Source organism: Setaria italica, chromosome VII (genome assembly GCF_000263155.2).
Source record: "Setaria italica strain Yugu1 chromosome VII, Setaria_italica_v2.0, whole genome shotgun sequence".
Lineage (NCBI taxonomy): Eukaryota > Viridiplantae > Streptophyta > Magnoliopsida > Poales > Poaceae > Setaria > Setaria italica.
The window spans coordinates 28,838,743-28,857,004 of record NC_028456.1 but is presented as its reverse complement, the minus strand read 5'-3'; the positions used below and the strand labels follow the sequence as shown (position 1 = coordinate 28,857,004).

The 18,262-nt window shown below is 50.6% G+C and overlaps 2 pseudogenes; both read right to left on the bottom strand.

Annotated features, from left to right (window-relative positions):
- Positions 1–1,127: 1,127 nt before the first annotated feature.
- On the bottom strand, positions 1,128–4,674 carry LOC101764407 (annotated as a pseudogene).
- Positions 4,675–13,308: 8,634 nt separating this feature from the next.
- LOC101763995 lies at positions 13,309–15,911 on the bottom strand (annotated as a pseudogene).
- Between the last annotated feature and the right edge of the window lie 2,351 nt (positions 15,912–18,262).

The window sequence follows — 18,262 nt, the reverse complement described above, 5'->3', positions numbered from 1 at the left end:
GGAGCGTGGGGGTCGGATATAAAGGCAACTGCGGCCGGATTTGAATTCGAGGAGCCCGACCGTTGGAGCGGCCTGTTTATTCCCTCGGATTTTTTTCCCCTCAAAAAACTTGGCAGGTGGTGGGCGTGGACCCCACATTATCGGACTACTGTAGTACTGTATCCTGTTGGTCGAACCACAAGAGGCCACGTGGCTTACCTTGCTCTCGAGTCTCGATCAGAAGTCTAGGCGTCTAGCTGCGTCCGAACACGATGCATTTATTTTGAATTTCAAAAATCGAATGACTTGCTGCCACGGATTTTCTTCCAAGTATGTGTTCCGTTGGAATTTAGGGTCTGTTTAGTTCCCAAAATCCTAACTTTGATACTATGAAAAAAGAAGATTCTTCATCACATCAAATTTGCGGTACATGCATGGATAACTGAATGTAGACGACATCAAAAACTAATTGCACAGTTTGGTTGTACTTTGCGAGACGAATCTTTTGAGCCTAATTAGTCAATATTTGGACAATAATTCACAAATACAAACGAAACGCTACAATGTGCTACAGTGTTAGCACAGTGATTTTGGACAACCAAAATCAGGCAACTAAACAAGGCCTTATTCAGAGTTGAATCTTGCATTTTCTTCCCCAGATGGCGATTCGTTGGTCTCCCGGGACTTTTTTCTCACCGCCTCAACTCCCGGTGTCCTTTACTAGTGTGTATGTAGCGTCGTCTGGCCCGTATAAGAACCCCACCTCTTTTGTACAGCTTCAGCTTGGCCCAACATTGCGACGGGCATTCCAGGCCTAAAAATTATAGGATACTTCCGCGCGCGCTCTGATTTTTTTTAATAATGGATAAAATCCGGCTTCAACATCGAGGGGAATCAGTTCATAATTTTTACAAGTAGTCACTCATACACAAATTTTAGACAATATCAACCGACTCAAAATCCAATTCTCAAATTGAAGAACCATCCATTTCAACTAAAGAAACATGCCATCTCGAAAGATTGACATGCTGAGATGAAGAAGACTCTATCGTTGTGAATAGTACCTGCAAAAAAGTTTTGATCGAGATTTATCAAAACAACTTCATTTCTAATTAACCATATTGTCCAATAAAAAACGCGCTCTCTCATGAACAAACACGGTCATTGATTCGTTGGCAAATGCGCAGTATTGCTGCATTTTTTTCCCGAGGCATATATCATATGATGCACGGATGTCCTGTTGCCGATCCATGTTTCAACTTACACTACAGAAAAGAAAAGAAATTGAACCAAAAAAAAATCAATAACAACCCCGGCCCGTCGCTACCACGTACGTAACACAATGGAGCGCACAAATAATGCCGTTGCCTATGCACCTACGCATTCCTAGCAATCTCTAAAATCTTTGTGCACAAACGCGCCATTGCGCAACACCCACTGCAAATTCCACCGTCTTGACCTTGTGCGCGACGAAGCAGAGCCTGAGCGCGCGCTCCATCCGGATCACGACACGACCGTCTTGACCTTGTAGTTCCTTGCGAAGGCGCTGTACACGACGAAGTTGAGCGTGCACAGCGCCGCCATGGTCCAGAAGAAGTAGTCTAGGTGCCCCTCGTTGAGGTTGTTCGCGATCCACCCGGGCCGGCCGCCGGTCGCGGTGAGCGCGTCCACGACGGCGTAGATGAGCGAGCTCATGTAGCTGCCCAGCGCGACGGTGAGCAGCGCCAGCGACGTGCACATGCTCTTCATCGTGTCGGGGGCCTCAGTGTAGAAGAACTCCAGCTGCGCGATGTAGCAGAACACCTCCGCGCCGGCCAGCACGAAGTACTGCGGCATCTGCCACAGGATGCTCACGGCCTCGCCGCGGCCCGCGGCGGCCAGGCGCTTCGTCTCCACCAGCGCCGCCACGGCCATCGCGCACGCCATGAGCAGCCGCCCGGCGCCCATCCGCTGCAGCTGCGACGGCTCGCCGCGGGACGGGGAGACGGCCCGGAGCGCCGGCACGATGGCGGAGCCGTAGATGAGCACCCAGGCCCAGGACGCAGAGCACCTCGAAGGACACCATCGACGCGGCCGGGATGGTGAAGGACGCCACCCGCATGTCCATGGCGCCGCCCTGCTGCACGAACGTGGTGTTCAGCTGCGCGTACGCCGCCGACAGCACGATGCTCGTCGCCCAGATCGGCATCAGCCGCAGCAGGATCTTGAGCTCCTCCACCTGCGTCACCGTGCACAGCCTCCACGACGACGACCCCGCGGCGTCGGCGTCCGTCACCTCCTCCAGGTCCGAGTCGGCGACCACGGCCGCCTTGTCGAGGAACGCGAACTCGTCGGTGTGCGCGATCTTGGGCTGGTCGATCTTGTCGTGGACCTCGTAGAGGAGGCCGGCGTCGGAGGGGACGCGGAGGCAGGCCTTCCTGAACGCGGCGACCACGACCTGGCCCAGGCTCTTGAGCGGCGAGCCGGTGGGCGTGGTGCGCTTGTACATGGGCGTGGCGAGGACGAAGCCGCCGAAGGCGAGCGCGATGCAGGCCGTGGCGATGCCGAATCCCAGGCCCCAGCTGACGTTCTGCTGGACCCACACGATGAACACGCCCGAGACGATCATGCCGAAGTCCACGCAGATGTAGAACCAGCTGAAGAAGGATATCTTGCGCTCCCGGTCCACGGCGTTGTCGTCGTCGAACTGCTCCGCGCCGAACGGCAGCAGCGCCGCGCGCACGCCGCCGCTGCCGAACGCCACGAGGTAGAGGCCGAGGAAGGCCATGTTCCGCGCGCCCAGCACGGGGTGGCACGACGAGCCGACCCCGCAGAGCTCGGTGATCGGCAGGAACGCCGAGAAGGTGACGAGCATCATGCCCTGATGTGCCGATCAGATGGTTGCAAAGTCATTAAGCAAATTAAGAGTTGAAATGTTTCGATTTGAATTTGAAAAAAATGCTTACAAGAAGGTAGATGACGAGGGAGACGAGGATGGTGTTGTAGTTGCCCCAGAACGTGTCCGCGACGATGGCGCCGAAGACGGGGGTCAGGTAGCTGGTCCCGATCCAGGAGGTGACATTGGACGCACTGGCGAGATTGCTGCCGTGCAGGACGCTCTCCAGGTACACCACCAGGTTCGTGCCAATGCCATTGAACGCTGTGCTCTCCAAGCACTCAAATCCTACAGAAAAAGAAGCAGTGTTTAATTTGTCGCCGGCATTTAGTGAAGTTTGGATGCTTAGTGAACAAAAAAAAGAAACTTCCACCGATGACAGTAGCATATTACTGTAGCTGCCTCGATGGTTCTGTGTGAAGAAACTTGGGAGCTCACCTAGAACAACAGCTGGCGCTTTGCTTCCAGTTTTCTTGTCTTGAATGAGTGGCACCGTGAGGCTTTCGTCCTGGATCTTTGGGCTCCGGCTCTGCAAAGTTATGATTTGTACAAACTGTTACAAAGCTAAACTCTTCGCTTCTGCAGGTTACAACCAACATGAACTACTGAGATCACAATGTTTATTGATTGATCACAACCATTTCTTAATCATGAACGAGAAACATGATGGTATACATGTACATGACAATACAGGTTCTCTAACTAGCACCCCAAGGCTTTTTTTTTTCTTGGCCTCCTAGTCCTAGCACCCAATTTTGCGAGCATACGTATACAGCTCTTTTTTAGAAAGAATTCACATAACAGGTGGGGAATGTTTTTTTTTTGTGTGTGTGTGTGTGTTGAGAACTGGTTTACCCGAAAAAAAAAGAGAGAACATAGTGGTTGTGATGTGTAAAGCGATAAAGTGTGTTCTACCGCTTTTTTTGACAACCTTTATCCCTTTTACTTTGGGTGAAAGGTCGGCAGCTTGAATCGTTACGCTCCTCGACGTGGTGGAGACATGGTCCGCGAGGTTGTTGTCACCAAACCCGTCCCCCGTGAATCGTGTAAACCAATCACGAAAAACGCATGGACACAGTAAAAGCTCTGGGTTAATATTAGCCGTGGCGTGATACGTTATCATGGTTGCTAGCTAATGCAGCGGGACACGCGCGAACCTTGGTTGCTTGCTACGCATGGGCTCGCTTCTGTGGACACAACACCAGCCGGGCCTAGTAATGTTCTGCGATGTCGCGTTTTGATTTTTAGCGTCCTATAACTGGGACCTAATGAATGCTCTGTGATGGCTTCAGCGAGCTTTACAGGCAAAAACTGAAAAGCGGGCGGTAATTTGTTAAGAAAAAAAATGGGGGCACGCAGTAATTCAACCGGATGAGCCGATGCTCATAAAGTACTCCTTCTGTCCCAAATTATAAATCATTCTAACTTTAGAGAGTCAAAACTTCTCAAGTGTAACTAAATTTATATAATAAAGTACTAATATTCATGATACCAAATAAGTGTCATTAGTTTCGATGCTATAAATTGTTGTAATTTTCTCTATGATTTTGATCAAATATAAAATGGCTGACTCTCCAATAAAATTGGAATAAGTTATAATTTCGAACGGAGTGAGTAGCTAAGAAGCGGACGCACCTCTGGCAGCCGCGGCGAGCGCTGCTGGCCTCTCTCCATGGCGTCGCCGGCGTCCATTTCCGCTGCAATCTACGTCGAAATCTCCCCGGAAAGGAAGCCGTGCTCTCGCTTTCCTCGGCGCCGCCCGGGATCGCGCGCCTTCGGCGGGCCTGCGGCGCGGGAGAGGCGAGAGAGCCTGAGTCTATGGAGCTGCCGAGCTGGGATGGAAAGGAGAGGCAAAGCAGCGCGGCTTATATACGCGGAGAGGCAGCGAACAGGTAAAGCGGCGGGCGTCACTGACCCCGCAGCGACACGATATTTTATTGCTCGTCCGAGGCGAGATTAATTCAAACCGGCGTATACGCGCGTGTTTTCGAGCTCGGTTAGCCTAATCCGCACATGCGCGATTAATACGCGAGTTCGCTGCGCTGCGCGCCAAGGCTGCTGAATCTCCGTCGTATACGTCTGAGTGTCTGACTAGTCCTTCCTGGAGGCTCCTGAATTCCTGATGCAGTAGCAGAGGAGACTGTTCTGCGTGCAAAAGTGCAACGGATCTGCTGCACTTTTTGGGTATTTCCCCGCCAGACAACGGGCCGCCGTGGTAACCTCCCCCGTCGAATTCCCGCAGCTCCGACCTTTCCGCGGAAACGTGCCTAATTTCCTCGCAGTAGCCCCAGGAATCATCTGTCTATCTCCGACCCGATCAGTTTTTCACTGTCAGAGGAATATTCAGCTCAGTTGCTATCTTACGAGCGACCGAGGGTGTCAGAAGATTCAGTTCAGGGAACGATCTGTCTCGACCCGATCAGTCAGTGAGCTACGGAGTACTTACAAAGCATAGCATCTATCGGCGAAATGCGAGCATAAAAACAGTGCACGCATCTATTGTTGTTGAGGATAACGGTCGACAACCTACACACACAGTCAGTTCAGGCAGCCGCCTGAACGTTGCCGCCGCCGGCTAACCAGCTGCTGCAGTCCACTTCCTCCCAGTGCTTGTGTATGCAACTGCAATGCTTTCCTAAGGCAAAATCTGAACCTGCCGTTCTATTTCAATCTGATTGTTCATCCCTCTGCATATGTTGATGATGACAATAAACGGCATGGTATGCGGGTCTGTATGTGTTCTGCTAATGGTGGGAATTCAGGCTGCCGTCACCACCGGTGTACTCCTCCAGCATGCTTCGTCGTTGCTACTGGGAAGCGACCGGCCCGCCGCGGCTGAAGCGCACGCGCAAGTCCTTGTGCACGTCCGAGGGCGCTGTGTTGACACTCGTGGACCGGTGGCTCTGGCAGGGCCTGGCGCCGGGCGCGTCGTTGAGGGGCCGCTGCGTGGTGCTGGCCGGAGACGCCTAGCACCCCATGACGCCGGCGGCAAAGCGCGCGTACAAGCCGGTGCGGTGGGCATGCATGCCCCCGCTGACGGCGCGGGCGGGGCTGCTGGGCGCGCTGGTGCAGTGGGAGATCAGACGCCAAAACCCGTTGCTCACGGCACACGCCGGACAACCGCATAGCGAGCAAGAGCGGCGTACGGAGGTCCAGCCGCCAGGAGCACCATCCTCGACGGCGCACGGGACCAGCACGTACAAATGCAAGGGCATGCCCCAGCACTACCGTGACAACCACCGCCGACGCAGTGTGAGTACGATGCCATACGGGGCACCGCGGCGAGACCGTCGCTGCCCAGGCGGTCTAGTTCGTCTCAGCCCCAGGATGCAGGGTGCTGCTCTAGCCGCTCAGCTTTTACATGTGCTAGCCAGTCACCAGCGCTGCATGACAGGCACACACATTCTAACGAGCTTGCCCAATGACTCCAATGACAAGCTGCAACCTTGAAATCCTATGTTGGAACGTGAGAGGGCCCAATCAGAGAGCGAGGAGGGACACTGTTCGTGAAACAATTAATGGCACATCCTGCCACATAGCATGCATCCACCTAGCATGCCTCCAGGAAACAAAATTAAATGAAATAGACAGATACACAACGACATACTTGGGAGGGTATAGGCTGGACGAGTATGTGTTCAAACCAGCAGGGGGTCTCAGTGGCACGAAAGGCAGCATGATGCTCCAGTGGAACTCCAATCACGTCAGGTTGGACAACATTAATTTAGGAGAGTTTCACATCACGGCAGAGGTCACGGTGCTAGAAACATTCAACAAATTCCTCATATCGGTTATCTACGGCCCAACCAGTGCGAGGAGGAAAATGGATTTCCTCACCGAAATATGGTCCCTAAAGCCCCAAGCGGGTTCCCAATGGCACTTCAATATGATATACAAAGCAAGCGACAAGAACAACAACAGCTTAAATCTAAGGCTAATGTCCACATTCAGAGACGCGATTGATGCCTGTGACTTAGATGAAATCAAATTACAAAATAGGAAATTCACATGGAGCAATGAACGGCGAAATCCTACCCCTATCAAGCTCGATAGAGTTTTGCAAACGATGACTGGGACTTTGCCTTCAGCAAGCATGTTTTGCATGCCCTATCATCCTCCTTGTCAGACCACTGCCTCGTACTACTGTCTAACCAAGGAGGTCCGCGATGACCAAACTCCTTCAAATTTGAGAATTTTTGGACAAAGCTACCAGGATTTAGGGACGTCGTCACACGGACTTGGACCACTCAATCCCCACATGTAGAATCTTTTCACATATTATATCACAAACTCCAGCAAACGGCTGCAGCCCTGAGGAAGTGGAGTACCAAGCTCATACCGGACGCCAAACTACAGCTGCTCATGGCCCTGGAGATCATTATGCGGCTTGACATGGCGCAAGAACACATACCACTTTCATAGCAGGAGCACCTCCTACGTAAACGACTCAAGACAAGGGCCATGGGTTTAGTCATCGTGGAGCGGGCGCATAAAAAGCAAGCCAACAGAGTCAGAGACCTACAGTTGGGGGACGCCAACACACGCTTCTTTCACCAAAGAGCGAACGCTAGGGTAGGAACTTCATTCAAAAACTGAGAAAAGGCAATGGATGGGCGTGTAATCATGAGGATAAAGCAAATGAAATCCAAAATTTCTTCAAAGCAACTATGCAGCGGCTATTGTCTCGTCATGCGGATTTCAATTGGGACATTTTAGGGATTTCCCACCACCAATTATCATCGCTAGATGCCCCTTTCTCAGAAGATGAAATCAAGCATGCCACTGGCAGGGTGCCGGGGGACAAAGCACCAAGGCCGGATGGGTACACGGGCCTCTTCCTCAAAACAGATGTGATGGCAGCAGTGAACGCTTTCTACTCATTGCGCTGTAATAGCCTCCAACTCATCAATTCTGCAAATATCATACTAATATCGAAGAAAGAAGGGGCAATCATTGTACAGGACTATAGGCCCATCAGCCTAATCTACTCATTCATCAAAATTATCACCAAAGCACTGGCCCTCATATTGCAGCCACATATGTCATCAATTGTCTCCAAGTGCCAGAGCGCATTCATAAAAAAACGGAGTATCCATGATAACTTTATGACGGTGCGAAATACAGCTAGATGGCTGCATAAGGTGGGATTACCTTCTGTCACTCCTACAATACATGGGTTTCCCGATGTGCTGGCGAGACTGGATTGCAGCGCTTCTCTCCATGTCATCCTCCCGCCTACTACTCAACGGGGTTCCAAACCCGCCACTAATTCATGGTAGAGGCCTACACCAGGGTGACCCCTTATGTCCGCTTTTATTCGTCATAGCAATCAATCCTCTGCAAAGGATCCTGCAACTAGCATCGGAGATGGGAGTACTCTCTAAACTACGTGGGCGGACACCCTAGTGCCGCATCTCGATGTACGCCGACGATGCTGCAATGTTCATCGCACCAAAGAAGGACAAGATAGATGTTTTGGTTAGCATCTTAAATATGTTTGGAGAGACAACGGGGCTGAAAACGAACTTCCAAAAATCAATGGTAATCCCAATCCAATGCGAAGGAATACAACTCGCTGAAGTCCTAAGGAACCTACCAGCAAGAAATGGCGCCTTCCCAGTCAAGTACCTTGGCCTACCATTATCTACAACCCGTCTTAGGACGGTCGACTATCAGCCTCTAGTGGACAAGGTCAACAACAAACTGAGCAGCTGGAAAGGAAAAAATATGTCGGCAGCCGGTAGACTAACGGTTGTCAAAGCGTTACTCACTTCACAACCGATCTACCTGCTCACAGCACTTAACGCACCCAAAGAAATACTAAAGCTCATTGATGCAAAAAGGAAACAGTTTCTTTGGGCAGTAACGGAGAGTCTGACAGGAGGAAAATCAAAGATTAATTGGGTGCGGACAACGAGATCAAGAAAAGGGGAGGCCTAGGTGTGCTGCACCTTCGAAAGTTCTCGAGAGCGCTCCGACTAAGATGGCTATGGTACCAATGGATGAATGAAGACAATCGGTGGGAACCCAGTGACGTCCCATGCTCGCAAGCGGATCGCAGGTTATTTGCGGTAGCCACAAAGATCATAATTGGGGACGGCAGGAGGACATCCTTTTGGGAAAGTGGCTGGATTGATGGGCAAAGGTCAAGGGATGTGGCCCCTAACCTCTTTAGGATTTCTGGGAGGAAGAACAGATCACTACAACATGCCATCAAGAACCACACATGGGTTCGAGACTTGAATCTCATACAACAACAAGGCTCATCGGTCACACATCTAATGGGGTACCTACGCCTATGAACTGAGGTGTCACGGGTGCAACTCACATCGGGAATGCAGGACACCATCATTTGGAAATTCATGCTAGACAGACAGTATAGCGCGCAGTCGGCTTACCGGATACAATTCTTCAGGTCAACGATCACTAACTTTGATAACATCATTTGGAAGCCATGGACGCCACCCAAATGCAAGTTCTTCAGATGGTTGGTGATCCAGAACAGAATATGGACAGTAGATAGATTGGCGAGGCGGGGATGGTCGTGCAACCCGCGTTGTGTCCTCTGTGACTCTACGCTAGAAACGGGACTCCATCTGTTTAGGAGCTGCACCTATACGACAACGATTTGGGAAGAAATGAGTAACTGGTCCCACTACGCAATTCTAAGCCCTACCCATTGGGGCAGCCAGGACTCCGTACACGAGTGGTGGACAGCACTAGCAAGTGCCCAGGTGGCTGGCCGGAAAGGGCTAAAAAGCCTAATTCTCCTAGTACTGTGGGAAATTTGGCTTTAGCAGAATGCGAGGATCTTCCAACGGAAATAGCAAACTTGCAATGGTGTAGTTACAAAGATCAAAGATCAAGCATCGATTTGGATAGCGGCAGGAGCAAAACATCTAGCACATTTTCTTCATGGTGTTTGATGTACATAGCTAGCCTACAGGTCTCTTTCTCCTTTTCCTAAACGGGGGTGTGAGTGTATATGTTGTACAGTGCATCCGCTGTTTTAGCAAACTTGCAATGGTGTAGTTACAAAGATCAAAGATCAAGCATCAATTTGGATAGCGGCAGGAGCAAAACATCTAGCACATTTTCTTCATGGTGTTTGATGTACATAGCTAACCTACATGTCTCTTTCTCCTTCTCCTAAATGAGGGTGTGAGTGTATATGTTGTACTGTGCTTCCGCTGTTTTTACCCATCGGGCTTTTCTCGGAGCAGGTCTCTGGCTCGTTTTTGAAACGGTCGAACTCCAAGAAAGCAGGCGAGACAGCAAGGCTTCTGTCAGCAGAAGCGTGTTGCTTCCCATAGTTCACTGTCATCAGATAAACTGCAAGGACAGACATCCGTCTGAGTCACCGTCTCTTTTTCCACCACACCAATTTGCCTTTTGCTTTTGACCTTTTCTTTTCCCTGACAAGTGACAAGTGACAAGAGCTAGTTCATTCATCTATCCATGCAGTTTAACTCCAATCAGCATTCAGCAAGCTTTTACCGTATCTTCGGTCTTCACAGAACAGCTCTCCAGACACGTACGGTACGGGAGGCCACCCTGGTTGGGTGCAAGTGCAATTGCATCGGCTTGGTCATATTATTTGACCAAATCAGTGTCCTATTTTCCTGTATATTATAAGTAGTGCCGTTGTTAGATTAGGTTATGTGTGATGCTACGTGCGAAATGTAAGGCCGCGCCATTTTTTTTCTGAAGAGTGTGAAGCCTGTCTGCTGTCACTTTGCCAAGGTTTTGATTTATATATCCCCAGGACAGAGTGTTCAGCTGCACCATTTCCTGCCGATTTCCTGGATAACCTTGTTCATCTCTAGCAATAGCACTTTCGCACTCTGGATTTTTTCTAATCCTGCATGTGAACTTCCCTAAGGTCCCGTTTGGGTCCAAGGAATTGGAATCTATTTAATGGAGTAGGCTAATTTATATTGGAATGTGGCATTCCACAACTTTCCAAAGTTTAGATATAAGCCTATCTTAAATTCATGGGGTGGGAGATGGAAATTGATTCTATAGATTATGGTTATTAGATGGAATTCAATTCTTATAGCACGCTCTTAGACTCGCTTCTCTATAGTAGAAGTGTAGCATACAAGTATCTCTCCCATATCACCAACTATAATATACAACTATATTCCACATACAATTATATTAGCTTAATTAATCTGTGTCTAAATTATGATTATTAGGATGGAATTCAATTCCAATGAACCAAACGGGGCCTAACGGTAAATATTCTTTGTGTGAAGAACCTACTTTTTGTTTATTTGAAAGGCATAAGACATCGAAAGTTTTGAGTTAGTTAATGAGCCTTTTTCTAATTCGATTCGATGAGAAAGAACGGGGGGGAGGGAATCGACTACCACGCCATGTATCGCATCCCTGCAAATATCCCTTTGCTGATTAAGAATGTCGATTTAGAAAGTTGTTCAGCTTAGGGAGGCACAAGTCTCCAATGCAGTCAACAATCGACCAAAACCTTTAGCAGTTAGCATGACATGCATTTCGAACTTTTCTGAATGCAAAGTTCAGAATTCAAATAGATACAGAAACATATTCTTGCACTTTTTTTTTATGTTCATCCTACCACCACTTGCTTATACATCACTTTTACTTTCCCTTTCCAATATGCAACAGTATCAGTCTTGCTGCAAGCCTACAAGGAGCGTGCTAAAAGGGGATTAGGGGAAAGTGTGTTTGGTGTTGACAGACACAAGGCTCCACCCGCCGGCTGGTCTTGCCTTCTTGTTGAAAGGTTACAAAAACGAAATTAACATACGGCATATTATTATTATCACCAGACGACCACGCACAAATTAGACTTCTCTTCATTTGAAAAAAGATCACATGGGTGAGAAAAAGCATTACCAGCACATGGCCAAATACAAAATAATCTGATAAGATCCTTTGAATTCATCTGCGCCTGGGCTGCAGGAGGACACCGTTGTTGTGTGGTTGTTGAGAGGTTCGGTCGTTCAGATACCAGAAAAGGAGGCTTCAGTAAAATTGACAAAGATTCACCTCGAAAGAGATCAATTGAACACATACATGACTTGTTGACCAGACAAGAGTTGTTTCACCTTGAAAGATCAGATGAACACATGACCTGTTCTGTTGACCTGAGGAGAGAGTGTATCCACGCCTCGGCGCCTCCCCGTCAGCGCAGCCGTCATGGCCTCAGACTCTCATGTACAGTACCATCTTACGCCTTCTGTCCTGTGCTTTAATTTGAAACATGCATGAGAAACTACTTACTCATGGCATATCTCCATAGTAATTGACCGATATAAATTACGGAAAGTGACGACTGATTTGTGCTAATTTTTTTTATTGAACACATGGTTTGCTCAACTAATGCAGAATCCAAGTCTTGGCCAAAAACGGCCGCCCGCATGCATTCAGATCCAGATAAAAATGAACCTCGACCTGACCCAAATAGTCCGATTCATACTGACATTGACCCGAGATCTCCTCATCCTGAATGGTTGGTGGGCAACAAGCTGACGAGTGACGAGCCACTTCCATTCAATTCAAAGATGGAACTCTACCAGTGGGGAAGCAGAGAGAGAAGGGCATCTATGGTCTAACTGGGTTTAAAGTACGGTGGCGTTCATTTTGGAGAATTTGGGGGGATGGTGTTATCAAATCGCTTGTGCTCGACGCATGGACTGAAGACCAATGAGCTCAACAACCTCAGGTCAGCTCAGACAGCTGACGAAATTCGTAGAGCGCAGGCGCATCGCTCTCACCAACCGCAAGACTGAATTTCCGCTACCGACCATTTCGTCATGTAACTCTAGAACAAGTGGTTGTTGCAAAAGCAACGGAGGTATAAACAAGGCAGTGTCAGAAATGGAGGAGTAGTATGTACTGTACTAGTATGTTACAGCAGAAACGCCGAAAGACTCGGTAACAACAGAAGTAGCACTGGAATTACGGAGGCATCGAGTGTTGCTTCCAGTCTGTCAGAGAAGTACAAGTGCATGACAATTTTCCTTTCCTTCCAGCCTGTTTTTTTTTTTAGATTATCCTTTCCTTCCAGCTGACTACCAGTCCAGTCAGCCCAGCCCAATCTAAATCAGAAAGCAAATCACCCAAGCCCAGTACTTACTGGGGCGGGCCAAACATTTCATCGGTACCCCCTCTATCCATCCCAAGACACAACGTAATCAAATTTTGCATCGGTCTCTAATATTAAGATTTGACTTTAAATATCCCTCATAATATAATATTTATAGCAATAAAATTATAATGTTTATAGAAATATAAAGTGCTTTTAAACATAAATTCAATGATATTATCTTTGTAAGAAATTTTTTTCATTATACAAAGTTGTAGGTCAAAATATTCAAAGTTTGAATATTAAATTATGTGCGCGCCGTGTATTATGGGATGGAGGGGGTACGGTCTGTGGCTTGAAAAGATAAGCAAAGTACATTTCAAAATGAAGTTGAATCCAAATTGTATGTTCCGTGCATCAATTCCAATTTATATTTGCATTTTGATTACATGCAGGTGATAACTGACAAGTGCTAGCAGACTATTGAGATTTTTGTTGAACTTTAATAGAGATAAGAAAGAATCCTATGACTATCTAACCCTCTTGGTCTTGGGCGTGTAATTCTTGGCGAGGTAAACAAAAACGGCAAAGTTCAACGCAGCGATTCCAACAATAAGCAGGAAGTAGTAATCCAGGTGCCCCTCGTCCATGTCCGCCGGGAACCACCCCTTCCGCCCGCCCGCCGAGGTCACAGACGCCACCAGCGTCACCACCTGCGAGCTGAGGAGGCTCCCGACCGACAACGACAGGAAGTAGAACGCCGTCGACGCGGCCCTCATTGTCTCCGGCGCCTGGTCGTAGAAGAACTCCAGCTGCCCGACGCTGAGCGACGCGTCGGAGACGGCCATCACCACGTACTGCGGCAGCAGCCACGCGATGCCCATGGGCGGCGCACCGGCCCTGGCGCTCGCCAGCCTGCGCACCTCGGCGAACGCGGCGAGTGCCACCGCGGCGACTACAGCGCCGTGTCCGAGCCCCATGAGCTGCAGCGGCGTGAGCGCCTCCGCGCGGCCCAGGAAGCGGCGCGCCACGGGCGCGGCGGCCCGGTTGTAGAGCGCGATGTAGACGACCACGGACACCGTCATGACGCTTGTCATCGACGCGGCCGGGACGGAGAACGCGCCACCGGCGATCCTGATCCTGGTGTCCGTCATCGTGCCCTGCTGCACGAAGGTTGTCTGAGTCTGGGAGTTGGCGACGAAGTACACGGCGGAGGTGAGCCAGATCGGGACGAGCCGCAGCAGAGTCTTGAGCTCCTCCACCTGGGTCACCGTGCACAGCCTCCACGGGCTGGCGCCTTCCAGGTCCGCGCCCGTGACGACCGCGGCCTTGTCCAGGCACTGAACTCGTCGGTGTGTTCCAGCTGCTCGCGCGCTGGTTCATCAAGCAATGGCGTCTTGTCGTGCACCTCCTCGTACAGGTCAGCAGCGTCGTCAGGTACTCTCACACCCGCCTTGTGAGCTACCGCGACGAGCACCTGGCACGCGCCCTTCAGCGGGCTGCCCACCGGAGGCACTATCCGGTAGACGGGCGCCGTGGCGGCGAGGCCGGCGACGGCCACCGCCATCGACGCCGCGCAGGCGCCGTACCCGAGCCCCCAGCTGACCTTCTCCTCGACCCAGACCAGCAGGGTCCCCGAGGTGAGCACGGCCAGGTTGCCTACCCCGTAGAACCAGCTGAAGTAGGACGCCTTCATCTCCCGCTCCGCCGCGTTCTTGCCGTTGTCGTCGTCGAACTGATCCGCCCCGAACGAGACTATGGCCGCCTTCGCGCCGCCGGTCCCGATCGCGCAGAGGTATATGCCCGCAAAGAACACCAGCCGCTGGCTCAGGGTCGCCGGGGCGCAGTACGTGCCGCCGTGCTCGCACGGCGGAGGCCTCAGCGACGGCAGAGTAGCCGATGTCGTGATCACGGCCATCCCCTGCTTTCAGTTGTACGTCAGAGAAGCAAGCACACAGTTGCCAGTTCTATGTAGAGTTCAGATGCCAAATTGTGCGGAGCGTTTACGGCAAGAGATATGGAGAGGCCGACGAGCACCGTCTTGTACTTGCCCCAGTAAGAATCGGCAATGGCGGCGCCGATCACGGGCATCAGGAAGCTTGCACCGGCCCAGGAACTGACGGCCGCCGCGTTGGAAGCACTGTCCCCATGGAGAACGTCCTGGAGGTACACGACCAGGTTCAGGTAGACCCCGTAGAAAGCTACGACTTCGAAGAACACCAGGCCTAGTAGCGCAGTAAGTTGAGTTCACTCGCATGGTTATATCATTCTGAAGCAAGCAAGGATATACTGCACCGTACTAGACTTTTGAGATAAAAAGCACATCTCGTATAACGCTGTAAATAATTTGTCACCTATGGGTCATTGTTCTTGGATCAAGACTAACATTGGAAAGAAGTGCCAGATACTTACACAATACTATATTGGACGCCCTGGAGTAGAGATTACTACTATCCTTGCCCAGTTCCTGTTCCTGAGCTCCCAGCAGTGGCACTAGGCTCTGACCTGAACTAGACGCCTTGCACGGTAACAAAAGGAACAGTCAGTGCACGGTCACAACAAAGGCAGCTGACCGCCGGCCGGCGAGGCCGCCATAGCACCGCAGCAGAATGGCACCGGGCGCCGGTGGAACTCTCTAAAACCACCCGTGCCCGTGCTCGCCAATCAGACGCGCGCATGGGGCCTCCTGCGGCGGCGCGGCGCGTCGCGTCGTCCGACCGGCGGGACGCGCGTAACGGGAGGCCTCCTCGGGCTCGAACCGATAGATGCAACTGCAAGCACGCGGACGACGTACCTGGGCCTCCCCTGGAAGCGGCGGCGGGCTCCTCCGCTCGAGGCCGGCGTCCATGCCGGCAGGCGGCAGCGTCCGCTTCCGCTGGCCTCTCCTTTGAGGGTCACGGCACGGCAGATTTGGGTGGGCGGAGAGGACGGGAGATTGGGAGAGCGAGCGAGAGCGACTGAGGACTCCGATTTGGGGTGGGAATACACGTTACTCCAAATGGAAAACGGCGTGCTCTCGCGGAAATTGCGGGGCATGATTGATTCTGATTGGACGCACCGAACGGATGTGACAAAAGGGTCCCAAAGCCATTGCTTTCACGGGCCCCTCTCCGCCTCCATTGCCATTTGCGATGCACAAGTTTTCTTCCGTCTGCGAGCATTTCGACGTGACCGCTCGCTCGAATCTATGACGTGCCTTTCCACTGGCAAAACAGGTACGTGGATGCGGATCCAACGGCTGGGATGGTCCAAGCAAGGCTCCGGGCGCTCATCCTCTGGACTTGACAGCCCAGCCGCGCCGTGTGACGTCAGGAGGATTACCTGGTAATGAGCATGTCAGCCACCGCTTAACAGGGTGACAGCGAGCTGCGTGTAAGTGGAACACAGGAGATTAGGTGAGATCCGAACGCCACGCAGGGGTGGGAGGTAAGCGTGAGCAGATGAGCTTACTGTTGCACTGGGCAAGATTTGAGGAACAGTTTGGACTGGTCGATCAAGATTTGAGTAACAGTTCGCAGTGGTCGAACAGTTTGAACTGGGCACGTCGATCCCAGGCACTGAGTGAGATGCTGCAGGTGAAAGTAAAAACAACAGGAACAGGGAGTCAGGGAGCATACTTGGAGCCTGTTTGTTAGAGCTCCACGCAGCTCCAGATTCTTAAAAATAGCTTCGCTCCCATTTTTTCCAGCCAAACGATGCAGCTCCGTGAAATCCAGATCCGCAAAAAAAATGGATCTAGCTCCCAGATCCACCAAATCCACGGAGCACCTCAGGGGGTGCTCTCAAAACACTGGTTTTATAACCCCTCATGGAGTTGGTGGAAATTACCCACCAATACCATCCATTACAATCCTCGTACCGGTTCGCGTCTATTTTTTTTTCCGCGCGCCGCCTCTCTTTTTTTCCTCTGACGCAGCATTCTTTTTTCCTCCGGCGCCTTTTCTTCTTCCAGCGCCTGCCGTCGCATCTAGCGCCGGCCGCCGCCTCCAGCGCCTTCGTCACCATCGGTGGCCGGACCACCGCCGGGAATGAGGAGATCAGCGCCTCCTCCACCTCCTCCGCCCCCTTCGTCTTCCAGTCCGGCCCCTAGGATTGGACTTCCCCGTCCCGGCGGCGTCACTGGATCTCCGGCCATGGGCGGTGGTGGGAGCATGGCAGCGCCTGGCCTGGGCGGCGCAAGCCTGGCCGCGGCTGGCCTCGGCGGCGCGCCCGACCTGGACGGCGCAAGCCGGGCCGCGGCTGGCCTGGGCGGCGCGGCCAGCGGTGGTAGCGTGGCCGCGGATGGCTTGGTACGATTTTGGCATTCTCGCATATTTTGTCCGATTTCTGTACTTTGTTGCTTGTTTAAGGGTGGTACGAGTTGAATCGCTTGGCCACTCTGGGCAATTCTGGTGCCATCATGCTCTGGAAGGCATTGTCTGGTTTGCTCAATTCAGTGGCTTTGCCTTGGCCTTCGCATTTGGCGGAATTATGCTTTTGTCACAAGGTTAATGACAGTATGCTTGTATGTTGTATATGTAACACCCTTGGGAAAATCTAGTCTCAGTAAAAACACCAGCTAGGATAATATATTTGATAGAAAAACTCTGGTTCACCAGTAAAAACACAAGCCAGGATAGCAAGTTACAGCTGAATTACTACCTAGCAGTCATTCCACCAAAATGAAACAAGGCTAGAATCCAAACATCACAACTATTTTTCCACCCAAAAGGGGACTCTGATGACTGCACAGCTCAGTTGAAGAGGCTGAAGCCCATATCCTGCAAATGTATACTCAACATAGTTATGTCTCTGAATTTACCTCAGCATCCAAAGGAACCAAAACGATACAAAAGAATTGGGATAGTGATATAAAGATGGCATTCAGGTTAGATGGCATTAGAGCATTGAAAGTTGCATATCCCTCATTACGATATTCTAAAAAAAAGAGTTGCACGAGATCTTCATCATGATAGGGAATAGAAATGTTGCAAAATAAATGGGAATCGGGGCACAGAACAGTGATCTTACATCATCACTTTCTTCCTTCTCCTCAACCTTCTCTTCCTTTGCAAACCACTCTGGGTTACCCCTGGCTTCATAATTATCATGTTACTTAACTTGTTTGGAAGCTTTCTTTGCTTTTAAGAAAATTGTTGTGCTTATGTGATGATGAGTAGGTAATGTTGTAAAATGGTGCCTTTTGTTCTTTTGACAGAAATCTTTTTGCATGCTCGTCACTGCTTCATGATTAACAATGTTTAGTTACTGTCATCTCTAGGGAGTATAGTTTGATTTTACACGTGTTAAGTCGAGAAACAACATGAAAAATCACAAAATCAATGATTTAAATTTTTTTC